Genomic DNA, 22,130 nt, shown 5'->3' with positions numbered 1-22,130 from the left:
TTGAAAATCTGTTTCCCTAAAAAAAGAACTACATTTCCCAGGAGCCCACTGACTTCCTGTCATTACATACTTCCTGTAGACAGAGGATAGAGTCAGTGGGCATTGAAGCTCTCCCTCTCTTTGGCATGCAGCCAGAATGGTGATGGCAGTGGTAAACTAAGAATGAGGATTTTAAATGGACTGATCAACCATGGGTACAGGGTCTTAATTTTGTATCCTCTTTATTCCTTGATTTCTAATGATCATTTAACAAACCTCCTAAAATATAATACTTTAATTATTAAGATTTATTTTTAATTTTTACATAAGCTATTAATGGCCATTTAAGCTATTATTCAAGTTTTTTTTAAGCTTTGAAGGCTTAAAGCTGCACTTAGACAGTTGGTACTATCTGTAAGTAGCTGCACAATATGTACATACAAGTACAATGAAGTTAGTAGCTTGGGGAGATTTTAATAGCTTAGGGTGGGAATGAGACCAAGAAGGGCCTCATGGAGGAGGAAACATGACCCTAGCTTTGAAGGAGGCTGGAGATTTAAAGAGATGAAAGCGAGGAAGGGACATCCCCCAGTCCCACCTTATACGTTGGGGTCAGCCTTGTAAAACCTTGTAAAGTATAGAAGATGTAATGTCATGTATTATGTATAGTCAATCCAATTTGCCCAGAACATAAAACAAATGAAGATTAATTAATTTGGAAAGCTACAGGTTGGAACTGACTGATCTCTTTCAATTTTTTTTTGGTATTCACAAATAGTACTTTCCATATTTGATGGCTTATTTTTCTAGTTTGTAGGGGAAGAGAAAGGTTAATGGGGGCCCAATCCTTTGAGCATGTGCATGTTCTCTGCCTGTCATATACCCACATACTCTTGGTAAGCCTGCTTTTAGGTATATATAATGAAATGGCCCATAGCACTACTTTCTTTTCATTCTGAAGGCACCAGGGGGGAAAAAAGAGAATTTGAGTTCTTCCAATGAAATCTTTTATATGCTGAGTTCTTGCTAAGGCTCTTCTTTACTATGCAGCAAGAGAACAGGAAACCTTCATAAAACACTTGGACATGTTTTAGTTATCATGGAAGAAGAGAACAGAAAAGAGTAACAAAATACCTAGGTCTACACTGAATTGACAGCATGGTTCCCTCCATTATAGAGTCCCAAGAAGCAGGTTCATTCAGGCTCCACTTGATTTTCAGCAGGGTTATGTTGGATAGCAACAACTGACACTATAGCAATTCCTTCAGCCCTGAGATTTCACCAAGTTTATTTGCCAATATAGCTCTTCTGTCATCAACTCTACCTTGGAAAATGACAACTTTTAGGACCCTAGAACTTAGTGCTATGAGGAAACCCTTGAAACATAATCCAACAACCTTATTTTGTATAATTCATATTTGATTTTTAATATTTTTCTGGATTACACATAAATACAATTTTAATAATCATTTTCTAACATTTTGAGTTCCATGTTCTCTCCTCTCCCTCTCTGCCTTCCTGAGATGGCAAGTAATATGATATAGATTGTATATCTGCTGTCATGTAATACAACAAACTATATTTGTCATGTTGTGAAAGAAAAAAAATATATCATAGAGAAAGATGCATGAAGAAAATAAAATGAAGAATGGTATGCTTCCATCTTTATTCAGATTCTCAGTTCCTTTTCTTGTGGCAGGTGGCCTTTTTCATCATGGGTCCCTTGGAATTATCCTGAATCCTTTCATTCTTGATTATAGTTAGGGCATTCGCAGTTGATCATTGTACCGCATACAAATTCTCCTGGTTCTGCTCACTTCACTTTCCATCATTTCATATGACGTTCCCAAGAACTTTTCATAGGAGTGAACAGAGGCTCAGAGAAGGAACATAATTTGCCCATAGTCATATGGGTGGTGAGTAACAGAGCCAGGATATGGACCTGGGTTCTCTAATTCCCAGTCCAGTGCGATTTCTATTATAATATGCTTTATGACAGAGAAAGAAGACCACAATCAATGCTTCCATATGCAGTGTAGGATCTTGGGCATGCTCATTTGGTGGCTCTTTTTATGAGAGAAACTGAAAAAAAGTACACACGTCCTTTAAAAAAAAAGGAAAATATAGCCATTAAGGTAATAATCATCCATCAATAATTATGCAAGCAGACAGAAGCTGGGCTTTATAGGTTTGATCAAATGTTCATGAAAATTAGATGGAATATTGGTGACCCATTAGCTCAAGCTCCTTCTTTAAAAGATGAGGAAACTGAGACCCAGAAAAAGTCAAGTGACCTATACAGCACGTAATTGGCATCATCAAGAAGTAGAATTTCAGGGTTCCTGACTTCAAACTCCATGGCCAGTCCACTTTTGCAGTGAACTCCCTCACTAAGATTTCCAGCTATCTTATGTCATTCACAGGCACTGAAATAAGTTATAAAAAGAGAAGATGAGAAGAGGGGGAAAGATACAAGTAGAGACCAAAGAAGACCCAGATCCTGGCATATAATAGCCATTGTCAGCACCCTGTCAGAGGGTCAAAGGTGTCCTGGTACTTTGTCTAAACTTCTGGCATCCTTTGTGCATCCTCAAGAAGGGACTTTTGAAATTATAGCGTCTTTGTTGCCGATCCTTGTCATTTGACTGGTAAAGAGAGTGACAACAATAACTGGACCAGAGGTGAAGAAACTTAGCTAAGTTAGTGAGCTGATGGCCAAGCTGGGGCAATCACCCAATGATGTCTTTGAACAATTTCAGCCAATTGACTAAGGTTTCTGAGTGGTTGGTGTGCTGCTCTTGGCTGAGCCGGCTTTAGTAAGAGTTTAGAAGGAAGAGGAGAAACATTACTTTCCTAGAAGACTTTCAACCTGCAGATTTTACAGCAGATCCCACCATAAAGCACATTGATTTGCACCTTTCGGTGACCCGGCCTAACTTGTTCCTCCTGTGATGAGTTTTGTTTAAAAAACACTGACAGGTTTCCTGCCTCCCCGCCCCGCCCCCCACTCCAGGACTCCTGTGAGATTATTTATGCAGCTGAACCAAGATGCTGACTTCAGCACTATAAAACACAGAAGCCTGGAGGTCCAAATGTAAGGGGCTGATTCGCTGACAGTTTTATAAGCTTCTGTAAATGCCAATGGCGTTCCCCTCTCTGTGGTTTACGTTTCAGTCGGGTGCAGGCGGGGAAAGGGGGTGACTGCATTTTGTTTGTTCCATCTGACTCACTGATGGAGCTGCCGAAATAAATCAAAACCCAGCCGACTTCTGGAAAGCAACTGCCACCGCTCATTAGATCATACCGGGCTGTTTCTACACTGGCGCACGAGAAGTAGACTGTTTGTAATAACTCGGAGGAGGAGGAGCGGGCATTTCAGGTCTCGGGTTTCTTGACATTTTAGCCTCCTTTCACTTTGTTAACCTCAAGCAATTCGATGCCAGCTCTATAAAATAAAAAGAATTCATACGAATGCATGATACTGCCTAATTCTAATGACCAATCAAACCCCAGCCAGCCCCAGAGGAGATCGGGAACGTGTACCTTGTGTACCTTCTTCCCCTTGTTGCAGAAAGAAGCCGGGGGGGGGGGGGGGGGGGGGGGGGGGGGGGGGGGTGGAATATCAATTATACTGGCAAACTCAGTGTGTCCATTGGTTTGTACTGATGAAGTACTTTTATTCCAGCTTTTTTTTTTTAATCTTGGAACTAAGGAATGACACGCTAACATATTCAGAAATAAGGAAATTGTAAAACAAAATTTACCAATAAAATAATGTTCTAAAAGATACATCAAACTATATATTGGGAAATCACAGTTATTATTTCCATAACATCCCTGATTCTGCTTAAATGTAAATAAAATTAATGAAAATAGTAAAATCATATATAGATATAGATATAGTTAGTTCTTTAAGGTTTGCAAAGCACTTTATGCTCATTCATTTGATCTTCACAACAATACTGCAAGATAGAAGCTATTATTATCCCCACTTTATAGAGGAGGAAACTGAGTTTGAGAGAGGTTAAGTGACTAGCCCAGGGTCATATTTTATAAAAGTGTCTGGTCAAGATTTGAACTTTCATCTTCCTGATGCTCAGTCCTATTCACTATTGACTATTCACTGAGCCACCTATTGGTCTGTAGAGTTCACTCTTCAGCCTGGCACTTTTCTTATGTGCCAGCCTCTGTCACAATGTACTCATAATATAGTGCCCAGCTTTTCATACTCCTTATGACAATGCATACATTTGAATGGTATAGACAAAAGAGAGATGGACCAGGAGTCAAAATATTAGAATTTCAATTCAATTCATTTATTGGGAGGCAGAATACCATAGTAGAGAGAGTGCTAGGCTTCAAATTCGGAAGACCTGAGTTCAAATGTGACTTGTAACACTTTGTAAATATGTGAACCAAAACAAATCCCTTAAATTCTATGTACTTCAAGAGTCCTAAGATTTCTTACTAAATTTCTTACCAACTTCCCAAGATTTCTTTATAAAATCATTGACATATCCCTATGTGCATTGGCAGAGGGAGTTCCTTCAACTATACTGAGAGATTCCTACACCGCCAAAATCATAAATTTTTCAAATAGTCAAGTAAATGCTGAAGATCTTACTATTTTCAAGTCACTATTTTAGGCACATGGAATATAAAGGCAAAAATGAAACTATCCTTTCATGAGGACTTTATATTTTATTTGGACAGCAGAATACAGAATACACACAAAGAAGCCAATCCAAGGACATTTGAGAGAGGGGGAACTAAAAACAGAGATATCCAGGAAGGTTTCCTTGAGAAGGTAACACCTGAGCAGCACTTTAGAATCCTCTGAGAGATGAATTTTTGTAAGGAACACATTCCAAACCTGGGAAATGACTTAGACGACTTCAGAGAGAGGGGAGAAGGAATACCAAGTTTGGAGAAGAGCTAATAATCCAAGTGAACAGGATCCTAGAGTTTCTACAGGGGAATAATGTGATATAAGGCTAGAAATGTGAACAATCAGATAGCAAAGAGTCTTCAAAGTCAACTGAGGTAGTTTGTATTTGAAAGTCTTAAATACCAGGTCAAGGAGTTTGCATTTGACACTAGGAAAAGATGAAGCTGATTTTTTAACAATTTTTTCACTGGGAAGTAAAAAGTACAGTCTTCTGCATCGAGTTTATTTTGACAGCAGTATGGAAGATGGATAGTAGAGGGGAGAAACTGATAGATAACATGAAGATTAATTAGAAGGCTAATCATAATAGTTTAAGCAAGATGTGATGAAGGCATGAACATGAATAGAATGAATGAAAAAAACATCACAGAAGTTGAGAGTCAAGAGATTTCAGAAGGGAGCCTTGTAGTTCAATGGATAGTCAGTTGCACCTGGAGTCAGGAACAAATGAGTTCAAATCTCACCTCAGACTTTTACTAGCTGTGTGTCCCTGGGTAAGTCATTTTGCCATGTTTGCCTCAGTTTCCTCATCTGTAAAATGAGCTGGAGAAGGGAATGGCAAACCATTCCAATATCTTTGCCAAGAAAACCCCAGAGTTAAAAAGAATTGATCATGACTGAAAAAGACTGAAAAATAACAGATTTTAGCAGCCATCTAGTCCAAATCTATAAATGAAAGGAATCCCTGCCATAATATCTGACAAATAGCCATCCAGCTTCCACCTAAAAACCCCCAAAGAGAGAAATCCCACCACCTTCTGAGACAGCACTTAGAGTACACTTAGAGACAGTTCCAATTGCTAGGAAGCCTTTCCTATTATCAAGCTTAAATTCACATCCTTACCAATTCCTCATTGCTATTGGTTCTGCTCTTTAGAGTCAAACACAGCAAGTCTAATCCTGTCTCCACTTGACAGTCATTTAGATATTGAAAGATAACTGGGTTATAAAAAGATAACCTGTTTTCTCTTTTTTCAGAATAAACATGCCTTTCAATTTATCCTCATATACATAGACCCCAAATTCTTCCTCATCCTGGTTGTGCTTTTTTGAACATTTTCTAGTCTACCCCTTTCCTTCTTAAATGGTGGCACCCACACTTGAATACATTACTCCAGATGAGATCAGACAAGGGCAGAGTACAAAGCGAGTGTCAGTTTCCTGTTCCTGGAAACGCCACCTCTTTGTGGTCCTGATGCCAGTTGAGATTACATTAGCTTTTTTTTTTCTTTTTTGGCTGCCATGTTGCACTGCTAACTCATATTGAGCTTATAGTCTCCTAAAACATCCAGATCTTTTGCAGAAAAGGGCTAACAAGGCTTTCTCATTTCGTATTTATGAAGTTGTTGGGGGCGGGTTTGCACCAAAATGTACTTTTGCACTCTAAATATATTTATTCTAAATTCTAAATTCTAAAAATAAATTCTAAATAAATATTCTAAATATATACCCTACTGAATTTCAACTTATTAGATTTTGCCCAGTCTTTTGGTCTATCTATCTCTCCATCTCTTGGTTCCAGGTATTTTCTCTGGCTGCTCCACATTCCTGGAATGTTCTCCCTCCTACTGGCTTCCCTGGCTTCCTTTAAGTACCAAGTAAAATTAATTCATTTATAGGAAACCTTTCAAATCTTCTCTCAATCCTAGTGTCTGCTCTCCTTTAATTAACTTCTATTTATCTTGTATATACCTTATTAATATATATTTGCTTATTGTCTACTTTATATGTATTGGGAACTTCTTTTTAGTTCAGAGGGTCAGAGCCTGTCTTGCCTCTTTTTGTATCCCAGCATAGCAGCTGACACATAGTAGGTGTTTAATATTTACTCACTGACAAGATTATTTTGCATCATGCCTCTATTGTCTAATGTGTTAGTTCTATCACTCAGCTTTGTGTCACTTAAAATTTGATGACATGCCATCTCTTCTCTTAACCAAATCATTGATAAAGAGAGTTGACACAGGACCAAGCACAGATTTCCCTGGATACTACTGATAATTTCTTCTGTACTGACATTAAAGCACTAACAACCACTCTTTGAAACTGTCCATTTAACCAGTTCTGTGTCTACCTAATTGTGTTATCAGCTAATCTATATCTCTCTGTGATCTCTACAAGAGTAACATGACATGCTTACTTAAAAGCTTTGCTAAACTGATGTCTACAACATTTTCTTCATGTAAGTACAGTAAAGATCTTATTTTATGTGAACTTAACACACAGGTATAAATGATTGGCAATTGAAAAATAAAGTCAGAAAAATACATAATTTTTTAAAATTGCAATTGTGCACTAAATTGGGGACAATTAGGTGGCTTAATGGGGCCAGGCCTGAAAGTGAGAGGTCCTGGGTTTAAATCTGGCTGTGGACACTTCCTAGCTTTATGACCCTGGGCAAGTCACTTAACCCTCATTACCTAGTCCATACCATTCTTCTGCTTTGGAACTAAAATTAGTATCAATCCTAAGACAGAAGGTAAAGATTTAAAGAAATTAGGCACTAAATCTTCACCATTTTGCTAAGAGGTATAAAGTCTCACAGCAATTGGGCCAAACATACTCATTTCCACTCTGAGAAGCATTAATGTAAGTCATTACTTTATTTTGCAGTAAACATCAGCTCTATTCTTACTTGTAACAAGTCATGTCTGCATCAAATAGGGCTTCTCTTTATTTCATTAATGTTACTTAGATATTAATAATGGCCCCAAGGTATAAGAATAGTGATGCTAATGGCTCTTATAAACCTAAATAAAGTCATAATGTGCCTAGGTTTATTCCTATAAGAAATCTTTATTAAATAATTGGTTTTACAATTATGCATGATTTTCAGGTTACCAGAAAGACCTTAGAGTGTTTTGACTGGACAAAAGGAGATCCTTCTATATTTAGTAATACTATCAAGAAAAGAAAATGAGGTTGGTCTGGCATAATCTATTATTTGTGGAGTTGTGTTAACTCTTTGTAATCACTCCTTTTCTTTTAGATATTTGTCAAACATTACCTTGAATGATCCCATCTAGAATTTTCCCCAGAGTCAAAGTCAAGCTCACTGATCTACAGTTGACAAACTCTTTTCTGTTTCCTTTTTTTTTAATGGGACAATATCTACCCTTCTCTAATCTTATAGTGCTTCTCTCATTTCCCATGACCTTTCAAATGTCTTTGATAAGGCTTCAACAATCACATCTGCAAGTTATTTTAATATCTGAGGATGTATTTCTTTTTTTTTTCACCTTTACATTCTTTTATTTTATTTATTTTTTATTTTTTAAAACATTATTTTATTTGGTCATTTTCATACATTATTCATTGGAATCAGATCATTTACTTTTCTTCCCCCACCCCCTCCACCCCCTGCCACCCCTCCCCTAGCTGACTGGCAATTTGGCTGGGTATCACATGTGTCCTTGCTCTGAACCCATTTCCTTGTTGTTGGTATTTGCATTAGGGTGCTCATTTAGCTTCTCTCTTCAATCATGTCCCCTCAACCTCTGTAGTCAAGCAGTTGCTTTTTCTCAGTGTTTTTACTCCTCTGAGGATGTATTTCATTTAATATAGGTACTGTGAATTCATCAAAAGCAACTGGGTGCTCTATTGGTCTTTCCTCGCTTATGTTCACTATCAACATCTTGTTTATCATTTCTGTTCTCCCACTTCAAGTGCAAAGATCATTGTCTTTGACTGAGAAAACAGAAGTAAGACAAGTTTTGAACAATTCTGACATCCCTCTCTGGTCAGTTATAATTGTCCTATCCACCCCAAGCATGGCTCCCATCTTTTTAAAAATATGCATATTATTTCCCTCCCAATATTGCATTTTTAAAATCCATTTTGTTGTGTTTAGGTTTGCTCTTCTGTCTCAGTTATTTCTGTTCCTTAGAACTCATTACAGTATTTTTACAAGTCCATTCCATACTCTCATATTCTTTCCCGGGCTTTGATTTCAATTCCTTATAAAAAATGGGTTGGATGAATTTCTTGTGCATCTATATCAGTCTCTTCAGACAAATCCCACTTTGCCTCCTCATTGTAATTATTTTTTGATTCTTAGAATTTCATTTTTGAGCATTCATTTTAGGATGACTTTTCCTATAGCATTTCAGTCAGTGGGGTCCTATCTATTTTTACTCTGAACTCTCCCCAGAATTCCTCTCCTCTACCACAATTCCTAGACTGGATTGATCATTGCTTATTAGAATTGCCATCATTTCCCCCAAATCCTACAACTAGTCCTTAGTGGAAATTGGCTCCAGATAGAACTGACTCCTCCCTTTTTTTAAAGATAAAATTTTCACTGATCCAAGTCAAGATGTTATTAGCTGACATGCTTTTGGAAGAGAGGAAAAAAAACTCTAGAAGATATCTGATCAATAAAGTTCCCAATTAACCACTCTGATCCATCTCTGATAGCTTTGCTTTCTGTTTCTCAAGCTCCATTTCCCTTCACCCAAATACTTACTATCATGGTTCCTGACTCTGGATCCTAGATTTTCTTGAATGAGAATATCTTAATATACAATTTGCATGCAGTACTTTTATTTATCCTAATTTTTTTGAATTAGATATAACCATCCACAGCCATGAAATTCTATCTCGACTTTGAGAAATAACCTCTGGAGTTGGCACCAGTTAGCAATATGAAGTCTTACCTTCCCCTGATAGAATAACACTGGATTCATGAGTTTGGGGGCATCTTTTAAAACTTATCATTTAGGCATCCTCCTAACCCTGCCTATGTGCAAAGATGGTCCCTCTTCCCTTGCAACTCATTCCTGATATGCCTGTTTTTCTCCTAGTCAAATGTTTTTTAATCTATTCTTGTTACCTCATTAATTGACTTCTTGCTTGGTCTCAGGTTCCCCCAAATATATTTGCACCCTCTTCTCTAATGCCAGCCATGATTAGAAACACTGTAGGAAAACAGAAAGCTTTTCAGAGTTGGATATGAAGACCTAGTTTAGGGGGAGTTGTAAATTCAGCTCCTGGGAACTAGTTTGATTTCTTCTAATGCTGACAGAGCGGTGACAAATGCCACAGCTCTATAAGACTCTGATACATATTTCTGGCAACAGTAGGCAACCTGTTCCTTGCAGAAATGTATTCGAGAAAAAATATCTGTCAGCTCGTTGCATTTTATAGAGATGTGAGACAGACTCTCATAGGTCACCATGTACAATCTGTGTGGGTGTTTCATTAGCAATTCCTCTCTTTATGATAAAGTTTTCTGAAGAAGAAATTGCCAGGATATTAATTAGCCTGGATGAAAAGCCAGTAGTAGTCTTTGAGGACTCCCAGGTTTAAATATATAGGCCAGTGATATAAGGTCCATAAAATTCCTTGCAAACCTAAAAGCACTATGTCAATGTCTGCTCTGACTATCACCAGAACTATTATTATTATGCAATTATATGGTTTTGCTGCAATTCTATGCACCCACCCCTCACTACGACTCAATCATTTCTTCACTTTTGAGTATTAGAAATCAGCCAGATTGTTCCCAAGGCTATATATATATATATATATATAATCATTTTTCTGGTGAGGCATCCAATTTGCAGCTTTTATCTTACTTTATTTTTTTATTGTTTTTACAATATTATTTGATTAATACAGGCTTGCAATGTCCATTTGCTAGAGTGTTCTGTCTGGAAGGAAATTTGGAAAAGAGTGACAATTAAAATGGCAAAATTAGAATAAGCAGTGCAAAATGATAAGATAAAGGGCTGGGTAGTTCTGAGAGACAGTTCCTACAGAGGCTTGTCAAACAAAAATGATAACATTATTCTCAGAAATATATTTTTTTAATTTTTCCCCACCCCCATTCCACAATCATTTATTCTCAAAATTGGCTTCAAGCTTTTTTGTTATTTAATTTGTTTTGTGGCTTTATTATGCTTATATCCATTTTCTCCTCCCACCAATTCTATAATTTGTCCTTAAAATACTAAAGTACCATTTACTGGATAAATATTTTTTTAAAAACAACTATGTTTAATCACATGCTTTATGATGTTTACATTCATCTCCTCAAAATCCTGCAGGAAAAGTATGGCTTATGTAGCTATGAAATTCTAATAAGGGAGGATCTTGGATTGCCAACCTACTGGGTTCTTTCTAGGATATACAAGTTCTTAGAACTATAATGAAAATTAATTTTCTGATAAAGAATAATTAAAAGAGTCCTTTACATAGGTTAAGTATTTACATGTGTATAATATTAAATTAGATTGAAACTAACTTTCTTGAGTAAATCTCTGTAGAGACATTATTCCATTAATCAATCAATAAATCAAATATTGATTTAATACTTTTTATAGACATGCTCTTCTGGAGACTATTCTACACAGATTGTATACTACTTAAGTGCATTAAATGTCTTAGTTGAATATTTGCTTATCCCCAAATCAAGAATAAAATCAGAATTTCAAACTCAAATTTGTTACCCTCTCTTAGTATCACTGTCAAAGTGAATTGGTTTAAGATATACAGAAAGGAATTCAAGGAAAATAAGAATACTATTCATCTTGTGTGGTAGTTAGTATTGGATGTACTTTCCCTAGTGCACACTTGCTTGCTCATGTTTTAAAGTAATTTTATGTGTTGCTCGCTCAGAGAAGGGATATTTGGTTTCAAATCATAAAAGACAAATTAACAGTTAGATGGCTGTTTTAATGCACAGCAGAAATGCTGCCCTAACTTGAGGGGCCAATTCATCATATATGTAGAATAGGAAGAGGACACTGGGAGAATGGCAGTTGGGTTTAAACCACTTCCCCTGAGTTGTCATGTAGCAAAGGGCAAAGTAGTGAAATGGAAATCTCGGGCCATAAATTCCATTCCTGGCTCCTCCATTGACTTTTGAAATGTCAAATCAAGTTGTTCTCTATACTATGAGCTTCATTCAGATTTCTTACACAATTCGATTCAATTAAATTCAAATCATATGTATCGAGCAAAAGCATAATGTAAGGTGAAACAATGTTATTTAGGCAAGTTCCATAGGAACAATACAATAAATGGGCAACCAGATAAAAGGGGTGATAGCAGGGCTCCCTAAAGGTCTGTGGAGATTTGGGATTTGTTCAAACAAATTATATTGATATAAAATAAACAGGTCAGGGCAGCCCTACTTATGAGTTTCCTTTACTCTGATTCTGGAAAACACAATATAAAGAAACCTAAATTTAAGGGGACCGTTTCATGGAGTTCTCTAAGTAAATAAATAAAAACTTCCAATGCATTTACATCATTGTCTGACACACATAATTTGTCAGAAACAAGCTCATTGTATGAGTTAAGATATTCCTATTTAAACTTTAATTTAGAGCATTTTTTATCTATCTTGGGCTGTATAAAGATGCACATTTTCCTTTAAATATGGAGTGAGAATGTGTTCACCCAAGGTATTCACTTGCAGGTGAATTCTTTCTTACTCTTGAGATCCAGTGGTGAGTTTCCTTCAACTTTAGTGACCAAGTACCATTTTCTGACAGCTGAATGTCCTAATTATCTAGGGAAAGGCAGTATTTTTGTTGTTGAAAGAGTACTGGACTTGGTTTCAGGAGAGATGTGAGTTCAAATCCTTCCTCCAATACTTGTTGAAAAGAATAAATCACTTCTATGAACTTTGTGATCCCCTTCTAAAAAACAAAAGATAATGCCTTTGGTATTATAGTGATAACTTATGGGATTATTGTGATCAATCAGTAAATATTAAGTACCTACTATGTACCAGGCATTGTGTTAAGTATTGGACCCAAGAGAACGGAGAAACTCATTTGTTAAGCAGAATTTGTTTTAGATATTTGTTTCCAACTAACAAACTCCAAACTATAATCTGGTTTTAATGAAAGTCCCTTCATAATTCCGTTGCTAGGCAGTGGGAAAAGTGTTGTTGGGGGTCAACTGGGTAAACTGAAATTTGGAGAAAAAAATTAATTTTGAGAAGAGAGACTGCATGTGTGACTATTTCAGTGATTTGTTGCCAAGGATTCCTCCCACTTAAAAAAAAAAAAACCTATGCTAATATAATAAAAATAGATCACATTTATATAGTGGTTTAAAAATTGTAAATCATTTTACATGAAGTATTTCATTTGGCCTTAACAAGCCTGTAAGATAGTTGCTATTTTAAAAATGTGAACATTGAGACTCAGAGATTTTAAAGCATTTGCTCAAGGTCACAGGGGGAGGGAAGATTTGAACACAGGTTTTTCTGATTCAAAGTCCACCTTCCCCCTCCTCCTCCTCCTCCTCTTCTTCCTCCTCTTCCTCCTCCTCTTCTTCTTCTTCTTCTTCTTCTTCTTCTTCTTCTTCTTCTTCTTCTTCTTCTTCTTCTTCTTCTTCTTCTTCTTCTTCTTCTTCTTCTTCTTCTTCTTCTTCTTCTTCTTCTTCTTCTTCTTCTTCTTCTTCTTCTTCTTCTTCTTCTTCTTCTTCTTCTTCTTCTTCTTCTTCTTCTGCTACCTAAATGTCTACAGTAATTAGTAAGTAATTAGAACTTCCACTTTCTTGGTTACAACTCTTGTGTTCTCAGCTATCTATGTAAAATCATCATTTTCATTGTTTATTCAGTTTAGAAAAAAATTCCAAAATTACTTAGAAGATTCTGCATGCCACCTGTAATTATCTTCATGGTTTATTGTTCCTTTTGTTTAAATGACTTTTCTATCTCAATGCTAATTACAAATCTAGAACTTTCTAAATCTCAGATTTTTCAGGAGCTCTCAGAAACTTATGCTTTATTTAGCATTGCCTTCCCTAAAGTTTTTAATATGCCCAGGATTGGAAAAAGTGGTGTGACATATCGTTATTTGATAATTATTTGAGCACCAAATTTAGTATGTTGGTCTGATTTACAAGATGTTCTAAAAATCCTAGAGCAGTTTAAAAGCTTTAATAACTTAAAACTATATAATCTTAAGCTATTAAAGTTTAAAACTACCCTAAGAATTTTGGAACACACCTCATATAGGAGATGTACTCCCTGCCCTTTTGGAACCAAAAGGAGATGAGGGAAAAAAGTTATAATAATATTAGAACTAGAAGGGACCCTAGAAATTTTACATATGAGTAAACTGAGGATCTCAGGATAAATGACTTTCCAGGGTAACATAGCAAATAAGTGAGAACAGTGTCTGAATCCAAGTTTTTCTTACTCCAAGTCCAGAGTATTGTCCACTACACCATGTAGTCCACTACCTGTCATGCAAAGAGAATCAATTGAGATGGGACTATTTGTGTGTCTGTCTATAAATTATATCAATATCACTGTATATGTCTGTCTATCTATACCTATTTGTCTATAGATATGCAGATATAAATATAGATATATGTTATATAGGACAGCTAGATGGCACAATCAATAGAGTGCCAAGCCTGGAGTCAGGAAGACCTGGGTGAGAATCTGGCCTCAGATACTATCTGTGTGACCTTGGGTAAGTCATTTAACCCTCTTTGCCTCCATTTTCTCATCTGGAGAAAGAAATGGCAAACCACTCCAATATCTTTGCTAAGAATACTCCAAACGATGTCATGAAGTTGAACATGACTGAAAAATGATTAAACAACAAGATATCATCACATTCTGTAATTTAAAAACAACAACAAAAATGGACAGAGGACACTATACATACATAAATGTATCCATCTTCTTATGTCAATATGTATGCATATGTATAAATATATACTTACCCTCTTTCATCAATATGTATACATACATGTGTAAACATGTACACACACAAATATGTATGTACCTCTGTCAATTTTTGTTGTTGTTGTTTTCCAATCAAAATTGGCAGGAAGAGTTAGCAACATGGCAATTATTTATTAACATTTACTTGAAACTTGGGGCTTCTCCCACACTGTTTCAGAACACACTGAGATATTTAAAGGAATTGACTTCCAGAATTTGCTAGACTGAAAATTCTTTCAAGCTGGCAAAGAGAGAAAAATTGACACTAAGCAGGGTAACTATAGTAACTCTACTACCCCAGTCCAGCTCCAGAACATCTCTGAACAAGCATACATAAGAAAACATCAACATGCAAAAGCATCTGGTGTCCACAGCTAGTATGCTTACACAGCTTGTAAAAAAGGAAAATTAAGTCCCATAACAAAAAGCTGGCAGATGATAAACATGAGATTTAGAGTTTATCAGTCAGATGCCATTGAACGACATTGATATAGAAAGAAAAGGGTCCTGTCAAATTCCATTATCTACTGCTAAAGTAAAAATTCAAGGAGAATAAACTGAAAAGGCAAAGTTATGGTTATGGTATCATGAATACATTATCTGCAAGAATGAAATCTGTCTCCTTCCTGATCGTGAGGAATCTCGAGAGCACTGAATTTTTCAAAGTGTTGCAAAACAAAAGCTTGTCTTGATATTTCTAGCTTGGCTGAAAGTACAAGACAATAATATAAGATTCACAAGAAAATCCCATTACCATGTAATGTCCAGATTGGTTTTGAAGTCTTGATATACCAGTTAATTCAAAAAAGGGCCAAATTCAAGTCCTCCTTTCACAGTTGCCTGGAAGCAAAACTGGGATTTAGAACACCTGGGTTTTATTTCTAATCCTGCTGCTAAATTGTTTGTATGACCTCAGACTCTTTGTTTTTGCTCTTTAGCACCTTGTTTCCTCATCTGAACAATGAAAGAAATGGATTAAATAAGTTCTCAGAAGGCTTTGGACCTTACCTGAAATTATGTTCATGGGGCATTGTTTCCCTTCATATAAAGTCTCATATCAATAATAATTACAAATCCAAAACCTTCTGGCTCTCAGATTCTGTGACTAGATAAAATGTTATTCATTTTCTTTTCTTTACACTTTCTTCTTTTTCTATTCATTTCACAGTTTTGATCTTGATAAGCCCTAAGCTTACCTGGCCAAAGGAAATACATATCTATTCAAGATTGGATGGTTTTCTTTGAATGGAACAGATGTGTCTAGCCCCTGAACCATTCAGAATGAAGATTAGGTTTATCTGAAACCTCAACTGAAATTCTGCTGAAATTTGGCCAACCTTTGGTTAGTTCCTTTGCCCCAATCAAAACATTTTTCATCATATTTTCCTGTCGATGTGTAGCTAGATTCTAAATAATATCGGCAGTAGAGACCACAGTCACTTGTACTACTGTAACACTTTTAACTTTTTTCAAAGTCTTTCCACGTATTATCTTGGAATATATCAAAGAAAGGAATCATCAATGCCTTTCTTTTCTTATTTTAAATAGGAAGTCCCTATGAGCAGGGGAAGTGTCTTTCTCTGACAAGGTTCTAGGACAGTTTTTCAGAAAGAAAAAGAAAAGAAAAAACTGAAAGGAAGATCATATCTGAAGAAGACTTTATGAGATGAATAATGTTAATAGCTGGTAGGAGCTTGACTGGAAGCTTTTTTTCCCCAGGAACATAAACTGTCAAACTGGAGCAATTGTTAAGCCTTCCAGGTTCTTTCTAGGATGGGAAGAAATAAGAAAGATGTAAAAGAGAAAGAAGATGAAGGCATAAGTGAGAAAAAGAGAAGCTGATTTTGGGGAAGAGAAATGAGAGGAAAAGAACAAAAAAAAAGCAGACAAGGATGGCAGAGGCTAATGTTCTTCTCAGTTCTTCAGTGATTTATCAATCACTATGAATCACAAATAAACAAATATCAGGCAAAGATCTTTCTCTATTAATGTGCAGAAGGATTTGGCAAGCACCACTTACTCCACTGAGGCAAATCACACACCATAGCAGATGGTATTCATCCAACTGGAAAGACTCTGAGTTAGCATGGCTGTTAATGGAGATGAAAGCACTGCCTCTTGGCTGAACACTATGCTATTTATGTTATGAAGTAGGGCAATACTACAGTGCCTGAAAAAAGGGGCATACTACAAATATTCGATATACATAGAGCTCCTACATCAAAGGGCTCCAAAGATCTTCCATCCGGGATTATGAAGAAATTCATGGAGTCAAATCCTAAAACACTGTCCCTCACTATCCAAGAGCCCCTTATTACCAGTAGACTACTGAAAGAGAAAGGATTTGCACCCTCCCCTTCTTGATGTGGAGAACAGGGAACTAAGTTTGACAAGGCAGACAAGTGAAGGAGCACTTAAAAATATTACTTTATATGAATGCACAGCTTTTGAATTCATCAATCAACTAACATTAATTAATTAGAGACAGCTAGGTCGAGTTCAAATCTTGCCTCAGACATTTACCAACTTAGAGACCCTTGGCAAGTCACTCTCTGTTTTCCTCAATATTCTTAACTGTAAAATGGGAAAAAATAATAATACTTATCTTCCAGGGTTGTGGTGAAGATAAAACCAGATCATACTTTTAAAGTGCTTTGCAAATCTTATAGCACTGTGCATAAATTAGCTATTATTAAGCTTTTACTAGGTGTTCAAGCACTATTCTAAGTCCTGAGGAAATCAAGACAAAAGCAAAATAGTTCCCTGCTTTCAAGGAACTTACCTTTATTCTAATAGAGAGACAATACAAACACATTATGCAGTAAGTATAAATATACTGTGTACAAATAAATACAAGGTAGTTGGCAAGGGAAAGCAGGAGCAACTGGGGTTGGGGGGAGGATCATTAAAGGTTTCTGGGTGAAGCATTAAACAATGCTTGAGTTGAGTCTTGAAGGAGGAAGTGGTAAATGCACAGCAAGGTAGATAGTCAGTGCCAAAAGACAGAGCAAGAGAGTGTCATGGGTGCAGAACGTGGGGCAAATTCATTATGGCTAGGTAAAAGGAGATTCTTAATCCCTTTCTCTAATTTAACTAGGGACCTGGAGGGATCCTTTTACCATGGATATGTATAAAGATATACCAGTTCACAGTGAAAGGAAGTAGGAACCATCAAGACAGGAAGTGAAATAGAAAAAAGGATAGTCAGTTGCTGACAGTAGGTGGCAGTTGCCGGGAAGTTGGCTGATGGTGATTGGCATTTAGTTGCCAGAATATAAAGGCAGGCCTGAGCTTACTGAGAGGACTTTTGGCTTAACCTTTAGAGGGCTTTTTTGGCTTTTAGTTTGGGCTGTTAGGTTTTTTCCCTTCCTCGAACTTTTTGGAAGGTGGCTGGTCTTCATTGACAGACCTAATTATGGTTGAATTAAACACTGATTGGGTTGGTTTTGATTGGGCTGGATTGGGTTTTGTAGGGTGGTTGTTATTAGCGGAAGTTATAGGCAATTATAGGTAGACATAAGTAGTTTTAGATGGTAGTTATAGGCATTTGTAGGTTGTTATAGGATAACTAGTATAGACATTAGAAAAATTTCTTTCTCTGTCTTTTCCCTATATTGCTCTTCTACTATATTCTTTTACTATCTCTATTTTAATTAAACTAAATTTATCATTATTAAAAGCTGCTAGTATTATTTTCTCTGACTTAAAGAGATAATATTAATTTCCAACTCTGCTATATTCTCATTAAAACTTAAATTATTAAAAGCTGCTCTCTTATTTTGTCAAAATTCCTAATTTAACCCTTACAACTCGATTATATAATTGGAGGAGAGGAAGTAAAAAAACTAAAAAGATAGAAAGGGGCTATGCTGTGAAGAGATTTAAATGTCAGATAAGAATGTTAATTTTTTTTGGTTCTCTTTTTTTTTTTTAATTTTAAACATTATTTTATTTGATCATTTCCAAACATTATTCACTGGAAACAAAGATCACTTTTTTTCCTCCCCGCAACCCCCACCATCACCTTTCCCTCTCCCATAGCCAACGCACGATTCCACTGGTTATCACATGTGTTCTTGACTTGAACCCATTTCCCTGTTGTTGGTATTTGCATTAGAGTGTTCATTTAGAGTCTCTCCTCAGTCATATCCCCTCAACCCCTATAGTCAAGCAGTTGCTTTTCATTGGTGTTTTTATTCCCACAGTTTATCCTCTGCTTGTGGATAGTATTTTTCAGATCCCTGAAGATTGTTCAGGGACATTGCATTGTCCCTAATAGAGAAGTCCATTACCTTTGATTGTACCACAGTGTATCAGTCTCTGTGTACAATGTTTTCCTGGCTCTGCTCCTTTCGCTCTGCGTAACTTCCTGGAGGTTGTTCCAGTCTCCATGAAATTCCTCTACTTTATTATTCCTTTTAGCACAATAGTATTCCATCACCAATGTAAACCTCAAAATTTCCTTAGATTTATAAATGTTGGAAATTTCACCATTGGGATATTTCATACTTGGAAAATTTCTTACTAATAGTCTATTGGAATGGGAACCCCATTGGCATGGGAGGTTCTTTCTCTTCCCTTCTTAAGATTACTTTAGGACAGAGACCCTTTGCTGAACAATGGAAAGGACTTTGACCTATGCTTAAGCATAGAACAGGAATTTCTTTGAGTCTTGATTGATTTTAGAATTGATACAATGGAGATACTTGGAATAAATCTCCACCCTATTCAGTCCTAATAGGATTGAGTAAGGGCTGCAGCCTAGATCAAAATTTAATTATTCCAATCTCTACCATACTCAAGTTAACAGGATTTAGAAAGGGCTGTAGCAAAGGAGTATAGATTTAATCATTTGAAAAATATGACCTTCAACAGACATGTGCAAAAGCCAGAAACCTCTGGGCGGTCCTGGGTTAAGCGAGAGCCTCCATTGACAGGGAAATTGATGAAGAGTGATTGGTAGATGTGAGGACTGAGGGGAGGCAACTTGGATGGTGTCCTGAAAGATAGGAGGGTCTGGAGACTCGGGAGAGAGGATTGAGTTTTTGGTCGGTGTGGTTCCTGGGCTCTGAGGAAGCTTGCTCTGAAGGAAGCTGAAGGTGGGGGCCTCTGAGACTGTTTCTCCATTTTGGACACGTGAGTGAAAGGGACTGATCTCTTTTCTTTGCCCCAGATATCTAAGGGCTTGGGCCTTTTGGCCCAGCCTAAACAGAAGGGGTATTTAAGCCCTATTCCCTTCTCTCCCCTTTCTCTCTCTATATATATCTCTAATTCCTTTCTTGCTCCTATTGTAATTAAACTCCAAAAAAGGCTGACTGCTGACTTGAGTTTTTCATTTAGGAATTACATAGCTGATTCCTTGGCGACCTTAAATTAATATATATCAGTCTTTTAAAGTGATTCCCTTGTAACACCAACATATGCCACAATTTGTTCAGCCATTCCCCAATTGATGGGCACCCCCTCATTTTCCAATTTTTGGCCACCAAAAAGGGTGCAGCTATGAATATTCTTGTACAAGTCTTTTTCCTTATTATCAGTCTTTTATCACCCTTTGGGCATAGTTCCAAATTGCCCTCCAGAATGACTGGATCAATTCACAACTCCACCAGCAATGAATTAGTGTCCCCACTTTGCCACATCCCCTCCAGCATTCATTACTTTCCATTGCTGTCATGTTAGCCAATCTCCTAGGTGTGAGGTGATACCTCAGAGTTGTTTTGATTTGCATCTCTCTGATTATAAGAGATGTAGAGCACTTTTTCATGTGCTTATTAATAGTTTTGATTTCTTTGGCTGAGAACTGCCTGTTCATGTCCCTTGCCAATTTATCAATTGGAGAATGGCTTGATTTTTTGTACAATTGATTTAGTTCTTTGTAAATTTGAGTAATTAAACCTTTGTCAGAAGTTTTTATGAAGATTGTTTCCCAATTTGTTGCTACCCTTCTGATTTTGGTTACATTGGTTTTGTTTGTACAAAAACTTTTTAATTTGATGTATTCCAGATTATTTATTTTGCATTTGGTAACTCTTTCTAAGTCTTGCTTGTTTTTGAAGTCTTTCCCTTCCCAAAGGTCTGACATGTATGCTATTCTGTGTTTGCCTAATTTTCTTATAGTTTCCTTCTTTATGTTCAAGTCATTCACCCATTTTGAATTTATCTTGGTGTAGGGTGTGAGGTATTGATCTAAGCCTAATCTTTCCCACACTGTTCCTAAAATTTTCCCAGCAGTTTTTATGAAATAGTGGATTTTTGTCCCAAAAGCTGGGATCTTTGGGTTTGTCATATACTGTCTTGCTGAGGTTGCTTGCCCCCAGTCTATTCCACTGATCCTCCTTTCTGTCTCTTAGCCAGTACCAAATTGTTTTGATGACCGCTGCTTTGTAATATAGTCTGAGATCTGGGACTGCAAGACCCCCTTCCTTTGTATTTTTTTTTCATTATTTCCCTGGATATCCTTGATCTTTTGTTCTTCCAAATGAACTTTGTTATGGTTTTTTCTAAATCAGTAAAAAAACATTTTTGGAAGTTCCATGGGTATGGCACTAAATAGATAGATGAGTTTGGGTAGGATGGTCATTTTTATTATATTGGCTCGTCCTACCCATGAGCAGTTAATGTTCTTCCAATTGTTCAAGTCTAGTTTTAGTTGTGTGGAAAGTGTTTTGTAGTTGTGTTCATATAGTTCCTGTGTTTGTCTCGGGAGATAGATTCCTAAGTATTTTATTTTGTCTAAGGTAATTTTGAATGGGATTTCTCTTTCTAGTTCTTGCTGCTGAGCTGTGTTGGAATTATATAGAAATGCTGATGACTTATGTGGGTTTATTTTGTATCCTGCAACTTTGCTAAAGTTGTTGATTATTTTGATTAGTTTTTTGGTTGAATCTCTAGGATTCTTTAAGTAGATCATCATGTCAACTGCAAAGAGCGATAATTTGGTCTCCTCCTTGCCTATTTTAATGCCTTCAATTTCTTTTTTCTTCTCTAATTGCTACTGCTAGTGTTTCTAATACAATGTCAATAATAGAGGTGATAATGGGCATCCTTGTTTCACGCCTGATCTTAATGGGAATGGATTTAGTTTATCCCAATTGCAGATGATATTAGTTGATGGTTTTAGCTATATACTGTTTATTATTTTTAGGAACGACCCTCCTATTCCTATGCTTTCTAGTGTTTTTAGTAGGAATGGGTGTTGTATTTTATCAAAGGCTTTTTCTGCATCTATTGAGATAATCATGTGGTTCTTGTTGGTTTGCTTGTTGATGTGGTCAATTATGTGGATAGTTTTCCTAATATTGAACCAGCCCTGCATCCCTGGTATAAATCCTACTTGATCATGGTGTATGACCCTTCTGATCACTTGCTGGAGTCTTTTTGCTAGTATCCTATTTAAGATTTTTGCATCTATATTCATTAGGGAGATTGGTCTATAATTTTCTTTCTCTGTTTTTGGCCTGCCTGGCTTTGGAATTAGTACCATGTTTGTGTTATAAAAGGAGT

The sequence above is a fragment of the Monodelphis domestica genome, chromosome 5 (genome assembly GCF_027887165.1).
Source record: "Monodelphis domestica isolate mMonDom1 chromosome 5, mMonDom1.pri, whole genome shotgun sequence".
Lineage (NCBI taxonomy): Eukaryota > Metazoa > Chordata > Mammalia > Didelphimorphia > Didelphidae > Monodelphis > Monodelphis domestica.
This window is presented reverse-complemented; position numbering follows the sequence as displayed.